This window comes from Peromyscus maniculatus, chromosome 4 (assembly GCF_049852395.1).
Source record: "Peromyscus maniculatus bairdii isolate BWxNUB_F1_BW_parent chromosome 4, HU_Pman_BW_mat_3.1, whole genome shotgun sequence".
Taxonomy (NCBI): domain Eukaryota; kingdom Metazoa; phylum Chordata; class Mammalia; order Rodentia; family Cricetidae; genus Peromyscus; species Peromyscus maniculatus.
In genome coordinates, this window is record NC_134855.1 from 137731079 (window position 1) to 137746719 (window position 15641).

General features: G+C 51.0%; 1 long non-coding RNA gene across 1 annotated transcript; it reads right to left on the bottom strand.

The window, feature by feature from the left end:
- Positions 1 to 2861: 2861 nt before the first annotated feature.
- On the bottom strand, positions 2862 to 5056 carry LOC143273058 (uncharacterized). The gene is made up of 2 exons (XR_013050922.1): positions 4287 to 5056; positions 2862 to 3923 (listed from the first exon to the last, which is right to left on the bottom strand). It is a non-coding gene; the product is annotated as an uncharacterized LOC143273058 (long non-coding RNA).
- Between the last annotated feature and the right edge of the window lie 10585 nt (positions 5057 to 15641).

Genomic DNA, 15641 nt, shown 5'->3' on the forward strand with positions numbered 1-15641 from the left:
GTTTCAAAACTGGGACAAAAGGCTGAGTGCCTACTTAACATATCCAAGTGGACCTGGCCTCCAGGTTCTCCAAGCATCCCTCAGTCCCTACCTGTTACCGGGTATGGCTGACATACCCCACCCCCTACCCTGAACTCAACAGCTCAGGGGCCCGGTGGGCTCTTACCTATATAATCCAGACATTTTGGTTACCTGCCCTTTTGTACCTTTGGCCTCCTGGCTGCTGCACCTGGTTTCCCTCTCCCTTCCCCTCCCCCTCTCCCCACATGGCCTAGCTTGGCCTGGTCATGTCCACTCTGGACTCTCCCAGATCTCCCTGTCTCTGCCTCTGGGTTATGCTCTTCCGTTTTTCTACAATAAACTTTCTCCTCCACCATACCTAGGAGCAGTCATGTCCTTCCCTCTTTACTTCTTTTTTTATTCAGTTCTAATTTGTCTCCCTTCCTCGGTGACTGGCGGGGCTTGCCCTGACTGTAGATGGCTGTGGAGAGTGCTGCCATCTTGCTAGCCTTCTGACCTATGACTGGGCTCTCTATCCAGGGTGCCCCCGCTTTCAGGGATGCTCTATGGTTTTTGTTGTATAAGTCGCAGACTTTCATCAAATTGTTCCTAAGTATTTTATTCTTCTGGCTGCTATTGGAACTGAAGCCACTTTTTAAATTTTGTTTCAGACCGTTCACTGCCCGTATGTAGAAATGCCATTGATTTTGTGGATCAATCTTGTCCCTCAACCTTACAGAACTGGCTCATGAGTTTTAATAATGTCCTGTTGGCCCCTTACTGTTTTTCCTATATAAACTTATGGCATCTGCAAACAGAGATATTTTTGTTGTTTATTTGTGTTTTTCTCTTTGAGATAGGATTGTGGTGTGTAGCCCAGGCTGGTTTCCTCCTGCTAGCAATCCTCCTGCCTCAGCAGGATTCCAGAGATGCCTGCCTCACTGTGCCTTGCTGCACCCTCACCCAGGTCACTGTGAAAATGTCCTTTTTAGAAATGTCACAGGACTGGCAGAAATGAAGATACTACAAAGAGACACTTGTGTCTTTCAATATGACTATCAGATTATCAAAGCAATGGACCCCAGAGAAGTGGGAATTTCCCCAGAAATCTCCTGCTGGGTCAAGCAGGGGGGAGCTTGTCTCTGAAAGATTCCAGAGGGCTCTAAGGACTGGTCAGACCACCTTGCAGGAAGAGACTGAAGCCAGACATGGCCAGGGGCTGGCCGGACCACCTGCTGGCTAGGATTGTTCTCCATGTGTGTATCTTGGCCCTCTGTTTATGAACTTTACCTTCACTTCAGACCACCCCCACCCCTCAACCCCAACCCCTGCCTCCGAAGAAGTAAAGTCTCTCCGGGGAAGGAGTTTCCCAAAGCTCTTTCCAATGTGATCACACTGAGTAAATCTCTCTTTCCTGCTTGCCACTGTTAGTTTGGCTCTTTTGAAATAGGTTTGGATTTATGTATTTTATTATTTTATGTATATGAGTGTTTTGTCCACATGTATGTATGTGCATGGTGTCCTTGGAGATCAGAAGAGGGTATCAGATCCTCTGGGACTGGAATTACAGACGGCAGTGAGCTGCTACATGGATGCTGGGTATCAAACCCAGGTCCTCTGCAAGAGCAACAAGTGCTCTTAACTGCTGAGCCATCTCTCTAGCTCATAGCTTGGCTGTTTTAATTGGCTTGCTGAACCTGCCTTGGGGCACAGGCTTTCATCTCCAAGTCTGATAACAATGGCAGCCAAATTTCTCCAGGTTACGCTGACATGGGGGCTCATGGGCACAGTCTCCTTTGATCTAGTTCTGACAGTCCTGCTCACAGAGTGGACATGGCTCTGCAGTGACCATAACTATAACAAGGCCTCTGGGGAGCATTTTCACATTAGCCATTCTCAAACCTGTCAACCAGAAGCTCCCCACCCCTTAATGACTGCTTCAATGAATAGTAGCATTGTGCCAGGTCATTTTCTGTGTCCAGTTGACTAGGTCATAATACCCTGGTATATGATCGGGTGTGATCCTAGATGTTTCTATGAAAGTCTTCTTTTGTTGTCGTTGTTGTTTTTTTCAGACAAGACAAACATCTAACATTTAAACCAATAGGCTGAATACAACCAATGGGTCTTCATTCAATTACTTGGAAGGAATGCAGGTCCTTGCCTACAGACTGACTTGAGATTCAAGCAGCCATGTCACCTCCTTCCTGACTTCAGTCTGCTGGTCTACCCTGACCAGCAAGCCTGTATCAACAGTCTCTGTTTGTCTGTCTATCTATCTATCTATCTATCTATCTATCTATCTATCTATCTATCTATCTATCTATCTATCTGATATATATATAATCTATCTAGTCTATCATCTACCTATCAATCCATTTATCTTATCTATCTTACACACACACACACACACACACACACACACACACACACACACACTGTCCCGCTTCTCTGGAAAGCTTTAAGTCTGGCATACACACACAAGGAAGTGCTCACAAGTGAGAAGCTTGGTGAGTTTTTACACACTGACAGATCAGATCAGGAAGTAGGGCATCAAGCAAGCACCTTCCTGTAAGTCTGTCCGTCTCCTTTTGCTGTCTCTGGGTCACTGACCACAAAGACAGGCACCTCCCTCATGTCTGGCAGTACAGAATTAACCATGCTGCTTCGGAGCTCTGTCTAGGTGGATACAGCTTTGAGTCTGGCTCTCCCACTGCCTTCCATGTTTGAGTGTGATCCTTCTGTCTGGGTCACTGTGAGCAGTGTGCATGGCTCCTTTCCCTTGCTCTAAAGAGTTCATGGGGTTGGGGATTAAGCTCAGTAGTAGAGCACTTGCCTAGAAATAATAAGAGAAAGCCAGGTGGTGGTGGTGCACGCTTTTAATCCCAGCATTCAGGAGGTAGAGACAGGTGGATCTTTGTGAGTTCAAGGCCAACCTCATCTACAAAACAAGTTCCAGGACAGCCAGAGCTGTTACACAGAAAAACCCTATCTTGAAAAAAAAAAAAAGTTCACATTGTGCCTCACCACAGGGAACACACCCCTTCAGCTCTCATGGGCTGTTTCCCACTTGGAGCTGTTATAAGTGGTGCTAACTCAAACATTCTGACATATGTAAACAGTTTCCAGTTGAGGTTTTGTTTGGTATTGAGACAGGGTCTCATGCAGCTGATCCTCTTCCTTCCAGCTCCCAAGCCTGAAACCGCAAGTGTAATCACCCAAATCCATTATTTTCCTTAAGTGTTTTATTTTTCTTTTCATTTAAATTTTCTGAAATGGAACTCATGGGTGGTAATACACACATGCTCCAGAGCAATGCCTAGCCTGTCATATAAAGAAGGAATAAAAGGGAAGCTCTCTGTAATAACGTAATATTTTTCAATGTATTCCTGGGAACAACCACCGGGAAGGCAAAAGAAAACTCTCCGACTCAGGGCCACCCATAATGAGTAAGCTCAGATTCCAAGGCTGTGAGCACCCAGTGACCCTTAGACCCCGGAAGGTGAAAGAGCAGGGGCTTCACCTGGAAAGGAAAATAAAGCCTGCTGCTAGGGTGGGATGTAACAGCATGTGCTCATTAGTATGTGACCAGAGAAAGCTGGAAAAGAAGAGCTTACAGGAAGACACATGGCCACCTGTCGCTTGGGGAGGGTCAGCAAGGGGCCCCCAGGAGCACAGTGATGAGCAGTTCCCAACTGAGGTCACAATTAGAAAGCGCACTCCCAGCTCAGAGATGCATCCTGCCTGAAGAGGCGAGCAGGAAGCCAAGTGGTACATCTAGTCCAGGCTCAGCCTGTAGAAGCCTCGTCTTCCCATTCAACACTCACAGCTGGTTTTGCTGTTTGCAGTCATTACAACCACGCTCAGAATCCTTTTCCTATAACTCTGCAACTGGAGATGGTTCAACTTTTTGGCCAGACGGGCTGTGTGGAATGAGAAAATGATTCAGAAACTGAGTCACTGTCCTTATTCCATTTCTACTTCCCTGTCAGTAACAACCTGTTCCAAGCTACAGAGTCCTTCCTGTGACTTCCTGTAAAGCCCTTTGGCTCTGCTGTGGACGAAAGCCTGACCTATTTAGATCTGCAGTGGGTTTTGTTAGTGGGTGTTTGAGTGTAGTGAAGGAAGCGGGGTGAGGTTCTGTGGGAGGAGACTGCTCCGGACATTTTGGGAGACCCAGGAGCCCTGATTCTTGAATCCAAAATATCGCTCCAGCCCTTAATTGTGGTGACCTCCAAAATAACCTTATAAACTGTAAAATGTTCCTCAGAGACCTGCTGACTTACACTCTCACTCCCTCGGAGTCCGACTCTCGTTGGTGGCTGCGTCCAAGCTCAGGCTGTTGGAAATGCTCCTTGTGTTCTAGCTCATCATGCCCAGCCCTCCAGTCCTGCTGCTCCAGGTCTTTGGACAGTTTGGTTCTGATGTCCTATGACATCATGCCTCTCATGAGTCATCTTTCTATTTTAAATTGATCTACAGACAATTTGTTGACCTCACAGAACTAGCCTGTTCGGAAGAACGCTTGGATGCTAGAGTTCATTGGTGGACATGGCGCAGGTATGAGCGGAGAGTGACTTGACCAGGATCACTCAGTGTATCAGTGGAGCCAGGACCCAGCAGCCTGCCTTAGGGTTAACCTGTTCCAGGCCCCTGGGGAGGGGCTAATTCCTCTGATAGTGACTCAGTAGCCTGGAGTAGGACCACACACTGCTCGGATCTGGCCTAAAAAGGGGTGGAATCCAGGGGACTGCTCTGGCCAAGTGCACAGCGTCCACAGGCTTATTTCAACACCTGGCTTGACGCCATCGAAGGGCAGTGAGCCAGCAGGAGTGGAGGGAACAGGGCGAACAGCCCTGTCTGATTAGCAATGCCAGCAGATGCCATTCAGGACACCAGTGCCAGAACGGTGGATAGGGCAAGACTGGCGTGTGAACTAGCTTTCCCACCAGTAGAGTGAAGCAACCCCTCCATGATGGTTAGTTCATGTCGATTACCAACTTACAGGAACTTTAATTGCCTAGGAGACAAACCTTAGATTGAGTTAACTGGGGGGGGGGGGGGGGGGAGGACCCAGCCTTCGTGTGGGCGGTACCATTCCATGCATTGGATTCTAAGAAACTGAGGGCAGATGTTCATCACTCTAGGATCCTGACTGCGGATGCGACGTGACCCACCACTGCAGCTCCTACCCCTGCGTCCTTTCCACTGTGACCGAGTGCATGCTCCAGCCATGAGCCAAATAAATCCTTCCTTCCTTCCTTAAGTTGCTTTGGTCATGTTTTTGTTAGAGTGACAAGAAACATGACCATTATACCCTCCTCCCTTCTCACCCCCCAAATGTTACTGTAAGAATCCAAGGGAGCCTCCACTATCTAGACCGTCTAGAGCCATTGCAGAGACACTGACCTGTCCTGAGATGGGAGCCCGCGGAGCACCAAGAGCCGGGAGAACTAATCCACCTTGGTCAGGTTTTAGCTGGATGCTCCTGGTGCTGGAGCAGGGGCCACATAGCACTGAGGGGAACCTTGAAACCAGTGGGCAAGCGAGGGGCCACTGCCACAATCCAGATGTGAGATGATAGTGGGGCAGATGTGAAAGGGTCAGAGGTCAGATTCTGGTGTGAGAGACAGCAGCCAAAGCTGAACGGGGCGGGGCGGGGGTGGGGATTCTGACCCCAGCAGAAGGCAGCTGTCACTGTCTGCGATGACGAGGTATGGAAGGAGGCTTAGCCCTGGACATGGGAAGTGTGAGTTACCTCAGACATCCAAGTTGGAATATCCAGTCTATCATAACTGAACAAATAAGCCTGCTGTCCCCTCCCTGGTTAGCCAGTGACCTCAACACTTTGTCCTTGACTTTCTGAGGAAGAGCAATGTGGTCAGACATGAACGTCTTTCTTGGGAGCACCCATCCTGCGGCCGCTGTTACTTCTCCATGCTGGGCTATTGGTGGGCTGGCCTCCCCTCCCATCAGCTTTTCCTTATGTCCCAGTCTGCCGCATGGTGCTGTAGTTCCTCTGAAATACCCTGGGGAGCTCCTGGAAACCCAAAGAGAGTTGGGTTTGGTCTAGGTCTAGGCACTTGGTATTTAAAATCAGACAGTCTGGGGCAGGAGAGATGGCTCAGTAGTTGAGAGCACTGGCTGCTCTTCCAGAGGACCTGGGTTCGATTCCCAGCACCCACATGGTGGCCTGTAACTCCAGTCCCAGGGGATCCAACACCCTTCTCTGTCCTCTGTAGGCACCAGGTATGCATGTGGTACACAGACATACATGCAAATAAAACACCCATTCAAATAAATAAATGAACACTCCATTAAAGGAAAAAAAACAAAAAAACCAAGACTGTCCCCCAGCCCCCTCCTCCATCCATTTGATGGGCAACAAGTAAAAGTATTTTCCTGCCAGGCGGTGGTGGTGCATGCCTTGAATTTCAGCATCCAGGAGGCAGAGGTAAACTGATCTCTGAATTTGAGGCCAGCTGGTCTACAAAGCAAGTTCCAGGCCAGCCAAAGCTACAGAGAGAAACCCTGTTTTGAAAAACCAAAGAGAGAGAGAGAGAGAGAGAGAGAGAGAGAGAGAGAGAGAGAGAGAGAGAGAGAGAGAGAGAATTTTCTTTAGTGAGTGATTGTTCACTCAGAAGACATCAGAAGCAAACAAACCTGTGTCCTCTTCTGTCAACGGCCCTCGGCTCACCCAGACAGCAGGAAAACAGCGGTCAGAGTGAGGCTCGAGCTGTGTCTTCCTGCCTCTGAGTCAGAGACTGACAGCCCCTGGAGCTCCTTGGCTGTGCAGTCACCTGGGGCTCTGAAATCCCCTACGAGAGTCAAGATGATTCTGAGTCCTATCATGTATGTGCAGGAGAGTGAAATCCAGGTCTAAACCCGGGCTGTGGCGTTCCCACGTCACTCAGCAACGCAGGTCTCAGCAGGGGCTGGGACCTGGGCTCATCCTCGGTCCAGGACATCCTCTGAATGCACATATCCCTTAAAGCAGCCCCCTCCCACTCCTTCCACTATTCTGTTGCCCAGAGTCTCCCTCTTTCTTCCCTCCCTTCCTCCCTTGTTCCCTCCCTCCACAGTCTTTGTGCCTCTATCCATCTTCCTGGTTCTATTCAGCCAACCAGCCAGATCTTTACATGCAGGGCTGCCCTTCTAGACTTTGAAAGACCAAAGGGTAACCTCCGTGGAGATCTGCTGTGTGAACTGTGGTCATAAGCAACTAAGTGTGTCTCCAGACCTCTTAGCAACCTTCAGGCTATTATCAACCCATTTTACAGATGAGCACACTGAGGCCCAGAAAGGCTATAAAACAGATCTGGGATTCAAAACAGCAGCCTCGGTCCCTTCCCCCACCAGGCTCTGTTGTCCAGAAACCTTGTCCTGTGGCAATCAATCCACCACAATGGTCAACACTTCAGCAAACCCATGCTGGAGCCACTGCATTCCTGTAGACCAGGAGAGCCAGGCCTTTTGGAATTGCCTCCAACGGAGACAAACCCAGGCAAAAAGCTGAGGAGGCCAAAGCAAGCCTAGTGAGTTAGGTGTCTGGAAGGGTGGCTGGGGCCAGGCCAGCTGAAGCTTGGCTGAGGCGAGGAGTGATAACCAAGGAAGCCAGACCTGGAGAGCGAGGCTCCTTCCTCAGCAGCTCAGCCCCACCAGGGACCTCGGCGGCAGAGCCATCTCCCCACGGCCATCTGGTTCCACCTCAACTCCAGTCCCTCTCACTGAAAGAGAATCCCCCCACTTCTCTCTCTGACTGCGTAATTTGGCCCTTTCCTGTCCCCAGATGTAGGAAATAGGAGAAAAGGCCCAAGAATTCCTGCAAGGACTTCTGGGCTGTTCATTCATCAAATGGGGAAACTGAGGCAGAGAAACGGTTTACCCAAGGCCAGCCAGATAGACCTGGGAGTTGAACTCCAATCTGCCTGATGCTGAAATCCAGCTCTCCATGCAGGCCTGCCAGGAAAGTGGGGAATGGTTTAGGAGAGGACAGTCTCCAGAGGAAATGTTCAGGGACATCCTGTCAGTTGTTTCCATGACACCGGGGGCCACGCTTCGTTTGGCAATGAGAGGTTAGCAATGGGCACCTTGAGGTTGAAATCATTTTGCTAGAAAAGAGAGAAAAGGAAAGGGAAGTGGAAATTTAGAAAGTCAGACAGACTCACAGTGGACAGTCAGCCTCTTGATGCTGAGCCACAGGCTTAGATGGAAAAGCTGGAGGTGGCTGGGTGCTGACATCATTCCTTTGTTAGACCCTGATCACGACTCACTGTCTTCCCAGCCTGACTGAGGCTAGGCCACTGGACCAGGAGGATCCCGTTGAACATGAGCCAGTCCCAAGACTCCAGATAGACATATCAAGAGGCTGGGGACACACGTGCCTAACGATTAGACCGCTTGCCTACCATGCCGATGGCCTGGGTCTGATCTCAGGCAGCTGGAGCTTAGGTTGCGTCACAAACATGCCCAGATGTGACCACCTCTGTGCTGGACAAGGGACACACTGCAACCTGAGGTGGTTTGGTCAGAGAGGCCTTCCAGATGGCACTGGGGTGCTCGGCAGGGAAGTAGACACCAGCTGGGAAGGCAAATGGGATTGGCCAGGACAAGCAGAGAATGGCTTCCTTGGGGAACTAAAGGTGGCTTGGCATGGGGAGGCCTGAGGAGAGAGGAAGCATGGCCTCTGAGTCCAGACGCTCCGGCCACAAGATGCTGGGTACTGAGCTGAGGACACTTGGCAGGGGAGGAAGATGAAGGCTAGGAAGGTTCCAGGGTACTTCCTGGATCAGATCCCTGGCACATCCACAGCTCAGGGACAGGGCAGCCTTCTGATCTGGTGTTATACATGAATGTCTTGGTATGCAGTGGGGTTGAGGCCGTCTAGAGTCAGAATATAATGATAGTGATGGTGAGGCGGGGTGCCCACAGTGGACCTCGCAGGACCTTGCCCTTCCCTCTGCAGTACACAGGGATGGTGAGTATGCCATTTGGTCCCTGACCAGTCTTCATGGTCCCCTCACTGTCTGAGAAACACTTCTGATCTGTCCCCCCACCCCCACCCCATTCTTTAGCACGCACACTGCGCATTCATCCAATCGGTAGTCCTCACTGTACCCAGCATGCCCTGAGCTTGGGAACAGGAGAGTGACCAACACGTCCAGGCAGCGCATCTCAACGTGGAATGCATAATGCAACCGCGTGACTGACATCAGAGTCACTGAGGAAATGTGGCCAATCAAGGGGAAGAGCATGGTTTCCTGAGAACAGGGGATGCTGACCTGCGTGCTTCAAAGAGGACTTCCTGGAAGAAGGGATCTCCAATCTGAGCGCTACAGGCAGAAAGGTTATGTGCAGTCAGCACCCTGCACTTCCTTCTGGCCTCAGTCTGGGGGTCTCCAGCTTGTTTCACTGAGCCACAGTTTGCCATGGGCAGCTTAGGCTGAAGGGCTGCCTTGACTCACACGCCCACTGAGTTATGAAAACGGCCATCTTCCCAGCTGTCCCAGGACTCTCTGCTCCTCTGACCTCAAAGACCCTGTGGTCACCTCGCAACCTCTCTTAACCTCCTGAGGGCCCCACTAATCTGCCTGGGTTACAAAAAACCACTGCCCAGTTCCTGAAATGCCACCAGCTCCCTCAGGCGCCCTTGAGGCCAAGGGTTGCCCCTTTATGCTCAGGAAATGCCAGCTATGGGACACGCTGACCTGGGGTCAAGGCTTTCAGAGAGAGTTCCATTTCCACAGAAAGACTGACTTTGACGACATCCAGCCTGGGCAGCTGTCACCACCATTACACTGTTCATGTCTCAATCTCCTCAGGCTTGTAAGTCTTCATTCATCTGACAAATGTCTGCCGAGTTCCTGCTGCACCCCAGAGACACATACTGATCCCGGGCCAAGCAGAAGGTGGAAGCCACAGGGTGGCTCTGCCCTGTGGTGGTGCTTACATTCCACAAGCAGTGTGGGTAAATAACCAGGCCGGTGCCATCACACCTGGTCACAAGGTAACAGAAGAAGGACTAAGAACTAGATGCTAGATGGGGGCTGAAGAGATGCCTCAGTCAGCAAAGCACTTGCTGTATGAGTATGAGGACCCAAGTTCGGGTCCCCAGCCCTCTCATGAAAGCTGGGGGTGGCAGTGTGTGTCTGCGATCTCAGCTGGGAAAGTAGGAACAAGTGGATTCCTGGAGTTCACTGGCCAGCAAGCCTAGCTGAGTCTGATACAGGAAGAGTGGGGTGTCTTTGAGAATGAGTAGTCCTTTCTCAGGAGCTAGGGTCCCAGGAACTCTAAAGCTGCCAAAGCTGGCCTAAGAAAATGGCTTTGGGGTTCTTGTCTCAAGACTTGAAAAAAGAACTTGTGGGTCATAGAGGAGGAATTTTAGAGCAGTGTTTATTACAGATTCATAGGTGGGAGCCTAAGAGAGAGGGGCCAGAGCTCCTGGATAGCAGGAAGGGTCTTAGGAAATGGGGTGCCATTGCGTTGCTATCCTAGGGGCTTTTTAAAGGACTTATATCAGAAAATAAGGTGAGCTATGGGGGTGGCGGGGGGACCCACTGGCCCACCAAGTGTCCATTGCCTGTTCTGTTTCAGTCACATTGAGGAGTCACTTTATAATCTCCAGGCAGGAGTGCTCGTTTAGGAGCTGACGCAGAACAGGAACCAGAACCCTTCTGGCATGCAGGCTTTCAGCAAGGACATTCTGGCAAGGGCTGCCTCCGAGACCTCACCATGCCTGACCGTCTTCAATTGCCTGTTGCTCAGTCCCATGAGCTCCAGATTCAGGGAGAGGCCCTATTTCAGAAATGTCAACCCCTGGCCTCCTCATGACTGCTCACACACTCTCATTTAGCACCACCCCCAACACCGGGGCGCTAAACGAGACCATCACAGAAGACCTTCCTCAGTCACAGAAGACCTTCCTCAAGAGGCGATGGGAGCTGGAGAGATGGCGAAGCAGGTAGCTCTTGAGGACCCAGGTTCACCTCCTAGCACCCACATGGTAGAACACAGCTATCTGTAAGTCCAGTTCTAGGTGACATCATGCCCTCTTCTGACCTCTGCAGGCACGTGGGGCACACACACACACGTGTACAGCCAAACACTCAAATACATAAAGTATATACATCTTAAAAATTTTGAAGAGGTGACATCTTCTGAAGAGAGAACCAAAGGAAACAAGAAAGCTATGAGCTCTGGGGGAACAGGCACCAAGCTTGGTGTGTGGGAGGTGTGAGCATAAAAGCCCAAAGAAGGCATACACTGTGTGTGTGTGTGTGTGTGTGTGTGTGTGTGTGTGTGTGTGTGTGTGTGTATGTCTGTCTGTCTGTCTGTCTTGAGTTAGACATCCTCAGGGTTGCATGACACAGTGCATTCTTTGAGACCTAGGCCTCCTACATAGCTCAGGCTAGCCTCACAGTTGTGCTCCTCCTATCTCAGTCTCTTAAAGTCCTGGGATTATGGGCATGTGTCACCATGTCCAAGGAGATTCTATACGTGTGTGAATGAGTGTGTGTGTGTGTGTGTGTGTGTGTGTGTGTGAGAGAGAGAGAGAGAGAGAGAGAGAGAGAGAGAGAGAGAGAGAGAGAGAAAGAGAGAGAGAGAGACCCAGAGAGAAACTCTAGCCCCCTTTGCCTCCCTCACACTCCCCTTCCTGACATCATCAAGATAAAGAGGGGGAAATCACAGATGATTAGATGATTCTAAAGTGCAAGTAAAACAGCGCCTCAGTGAGCGCATTATGCAAATCAGTGAGCGCATTATGCAAACCTATGCAATTAACATCACAAATGAGGTGAGGCCTGGGGCCAAGCAGCTACTCAGACCCAGTCTTGCTGGTGGTCTCCCAGTGCTCCGGAGGGAAGGGACAGACGACCCAGTGCTCCGGAGGGAAGGGACAGACGACGGGACTGGGCTTGGGTGACTCAGACAGAGCTGTACATTTTTTTCTATGGAGAAGTGTTGGACAAGGCTGCATTTCCTGAGCGAGGACGGAAGCGTTGGTATGCCTGGCCGTTTTGTGCACAGCTCTGGGGTGGGACTCCCTTCCATGAAGTAGTCACGTTTTATTACTTAGGGTGGTTCAGTGAGCTCTAAGAGGTGCTCGGTCAGTCCTAAGTCAGGTGACTCGTCTTAAGGGCTCTGCTCTGCTACACGCTTATCCTGTGAAGGGCAGTTACGGCCACCTGTCTTTTACTGGTTCTGTCTCCACGTTCTGTCAGCTGGGGCCACTTGAAGGGTGACGCGGTCACTGGACCCAGGAGCCTCATCCCTCGCCAGGCCTGGCGGATGCTGACTGTCAGCTGGGAGCTTGGCAGCGGATCAGAGGCCAGAACACTTCCCTGTGGCTCTCAGGACAGCCTCTCTGTGTGGGGATTAGGTCGAGCTTCCTTATAACTTGGTGGCCCCGCTCCAAGACAGCCAAGACAAAAATGCATTTTTATGGCCTAGCTTTGAAGTCACACAGTGTCAAACGGCTGCCACACTCTTCTCAACGCAGTCACAGAGGGAAGGGACACAGACCTCCACCTGAGCAGCCGGGGAGTCAATGTCAAAAGGCTGTGTGGAAGGAGAGGTGCCCATTGTCACGGGCAGCTTCGGGCAATGTCATCCACTGTACCTAGAGTCTGAGGACCCTGAAGTGGGGTCTGAGTCGGGGTCTTGCTTCTGAGACTCCAGGCCACATTAGCTCTGTCAGTGGTTGCTTTTCACAGGCCTGTGAGACCCTTTCCTGGGCCAACCCTGTCCAGCACAGCCTGGACTTTCTTGCATAGAGAACTCAGAGCTGAGCAGCAGCCCGGCCTTGGCCACTGGCCTTGCGGAGCCTCTCCTTACAAACAATGGAGTAAAAGCCCCCACCTACACAACTTCCTCTGACCTAGCTGCGGGCACAGCCTTGACCAAGGAGATGAGGAAACAGTGAGACAACCAGCTGGGGAAGCCTCCCTGGCCAGAGGGTGTGACTATAATGAGGGCTGAAGGGTGGAGCAGGGACCCTTGGAATACACCAAGGAAACAAGGCTTTTGGGAGATGCTGGGGTACCCGGGTCAGTGCTGAGTCCTGAGATTCCAGCTTTGGACCTCCAGGGAGATTCGAACCCCTGCCTGGGCCTGGGGTAAGTGGACTGGCGTTCCCTGTCACAGCTCATTGCAGAGCTCTGGCTACAGATGGCTTGCCAGGGCCTGGTGACCTGAATGACCCTGGGCTCAGGGGCTTGCCTGGGGGTGGGGGGTGGTGTGCTGGTGGGTGGGTGAGGAGGGTGGTGTTGCTGGCCTGGGGGACCCAGCTGGCCTGGGGGAGTGGTGCTGGCCTGGTGGGTAGGGCTGACCCGGTGGGCAGGCCTGGCAGGAGGTGCTGGCCCGGTGGGGTTTGCCTTGGTTCTCACAGCAAGCAAGTGGTTGAGCAGGACACACACCCACTGCACTAGTTCAGCAGAGGGTAGGGTTCCGAATCCTTTGGAAAGGGCTCTGTCATGCTTCCTGCCTCTCTGAGCATCCTCCGAGTTGCCTTATCCAAGTCCAAGGCCATGATTTATAAGTCTCTTTTTTTTCAACGGAAGAAGTGTGACTTACAGAGAACACAAAAGGTTGAGCTGGAGGGGAACCCAAAGCTTGGCTGTCAGACTCAGGGGCATGTTTGTGGGAGGCCCTCCCTCAGGGGTGCCGGAGTGCTGGGACGTTCCCAAACTTTGTTCAGCATGGTGGAGTTTCCAGGCCACTGAAAACTAGTCCTCCCAAGAGACCTGCCTGGATGTGGCTTTCTCGGCACTGAGCTGGGCTGGCACCAACCCCAGCCATCCTGGTCTGCCTAACTGCTCCTTTTAAGAGATGGGTAAACCGAGGCTGAGAGGAAATCAGTTCCCCCTTAAGCGGAGGGGGGGGGGTGTTGCTGCAGCTGGGATGTGTTGACTTTCTGCCCACAGCTCCTTCTCCATAGTGGTTAGATGCGTGGGAACCACAGAAAGCCAGGCCAGGCAGCAGCTGTTCTGAAGTCCCCATGACTCATCTCACATCCCAGTGGCCCTATCCTCATCTCCCTATCCAGCCTTGTTCCTCGGGAATCAGAATGGCTTCAGGCCTGTCCCCCTACTTCTCCCAAGAGCCCAGGAAGATACTGTTCTCAGTACACACACCAGATGGGATGGGTGTCCATGCAATTTGCCGGCCAAATTGGAACACTTTCGGGAGTCACTGATAATTACGCAGGGATTGTGCATGGCAAACAGTGTCTGCCGCCCTGCTAGATAGTCATTGCTTAACTCACATGTCAGAGCTCAGGCCCCAGCCACAGAATAGAGCCGAGGAGCACAGAGGCTTGAGAATTCTGCACCCTGAGGGGAATCCAAGTCTGTAAGAGACTGTGGAAGACTGTGTGAGGTGAACCTGGGTTCACATCCTGCCTCTGCCACTTGTGGACTGTGTGAGCTCAAGAATGTTACTTAACCTCTCTGATCCTCAGTTTTCCCATTCATAATAACTACCACAGGACAGTAGTAGCCACTGGGAGATGGGATAACACAAATAAATTGACCACAGTAGAATGAACTTAGTAAATAAGAGGCCGTTGTTATTTTGTGAGAATTTAAGATTATTGACTTTGGTGTGTGCTAAGAAAATGGAACATTAACATCTCAGCTACAGCCCTGCCCTGACTTCTACACAGAATCATGGGAATGAAGGCAGGAGAAGTTGGAAAGCTGGGCATGAAGGACAGAGGCTTATCCACTATGGTGTCCAGAGTAGACTTTCCCGTGGGGAAGGACATCAGGGTGGGATTCCAGAAGGAGGCAGCCTCTGGGCAGGAACACAGTCAGGCCACTTTGGAATATTAAGCCACACGTCAAGAGGGATATCCATGCCATAGTCGGAAGAAGGAAAACCCACTGCATTCTTGTTGAAATGGAGTCTTGCTCTGCGACCCAGGCTGGCTTTGAACTCATGAGCCTCCAGAGTGCTTGGATCACAGGTGAGCACTGCCATGCTCTGGTGAAGTTCTGCTTTTTATCTCTATGCAAAACTTCAGTGCTGTGTCTGAAGAGATGGCTCAGCCCATTAAGAGTACTTAGTACTTGGGTTGGAGAGATGGCTCAGAGGTTAAGAGCACTGGCTGCTCTTCCAGAGGTCCTGAGTTCAATTTCCAGCAACCACATGGCGGCTCACAACCATCTATAGTGGGATCTAATGCCCTCTTCTGGCATAAGGTCATACATGCAGATAGAGCACTCATATACATAAAATAAATAAATTTTTTTAAAAAAAGTCTTATTTAAAAAAAGAAAAAAAGAGTACTTGGTGCTCCTGCAGAGGACCAGGGTTCCCAGAACCCACATGAAGGCTCACAACTGCATATAATTCCAGTTTCAGGGGTTGTGATGCCCTCTTCTGGTCTCTGTGGGCACTGCACGCGCATGGTGCCCAAATCCCAGCTGCTCTGGCCTCTGCCCCTACCTGGCTTCCTTCCTCGGGAGTGAGAATGGCACTTGGCACCGGGCCACGTTGGCAAAACACTCACAATAAAATAAAAATCAATAAATCTTAACAGAAGACCACGGTGTTCTTTTTAAGATGTCAACTGCCAGTCTTTCCCCCCATTGGTTTTTCTTGGGGTCCTTGGGACCATATTTCTCCTGCACACTGCTTAG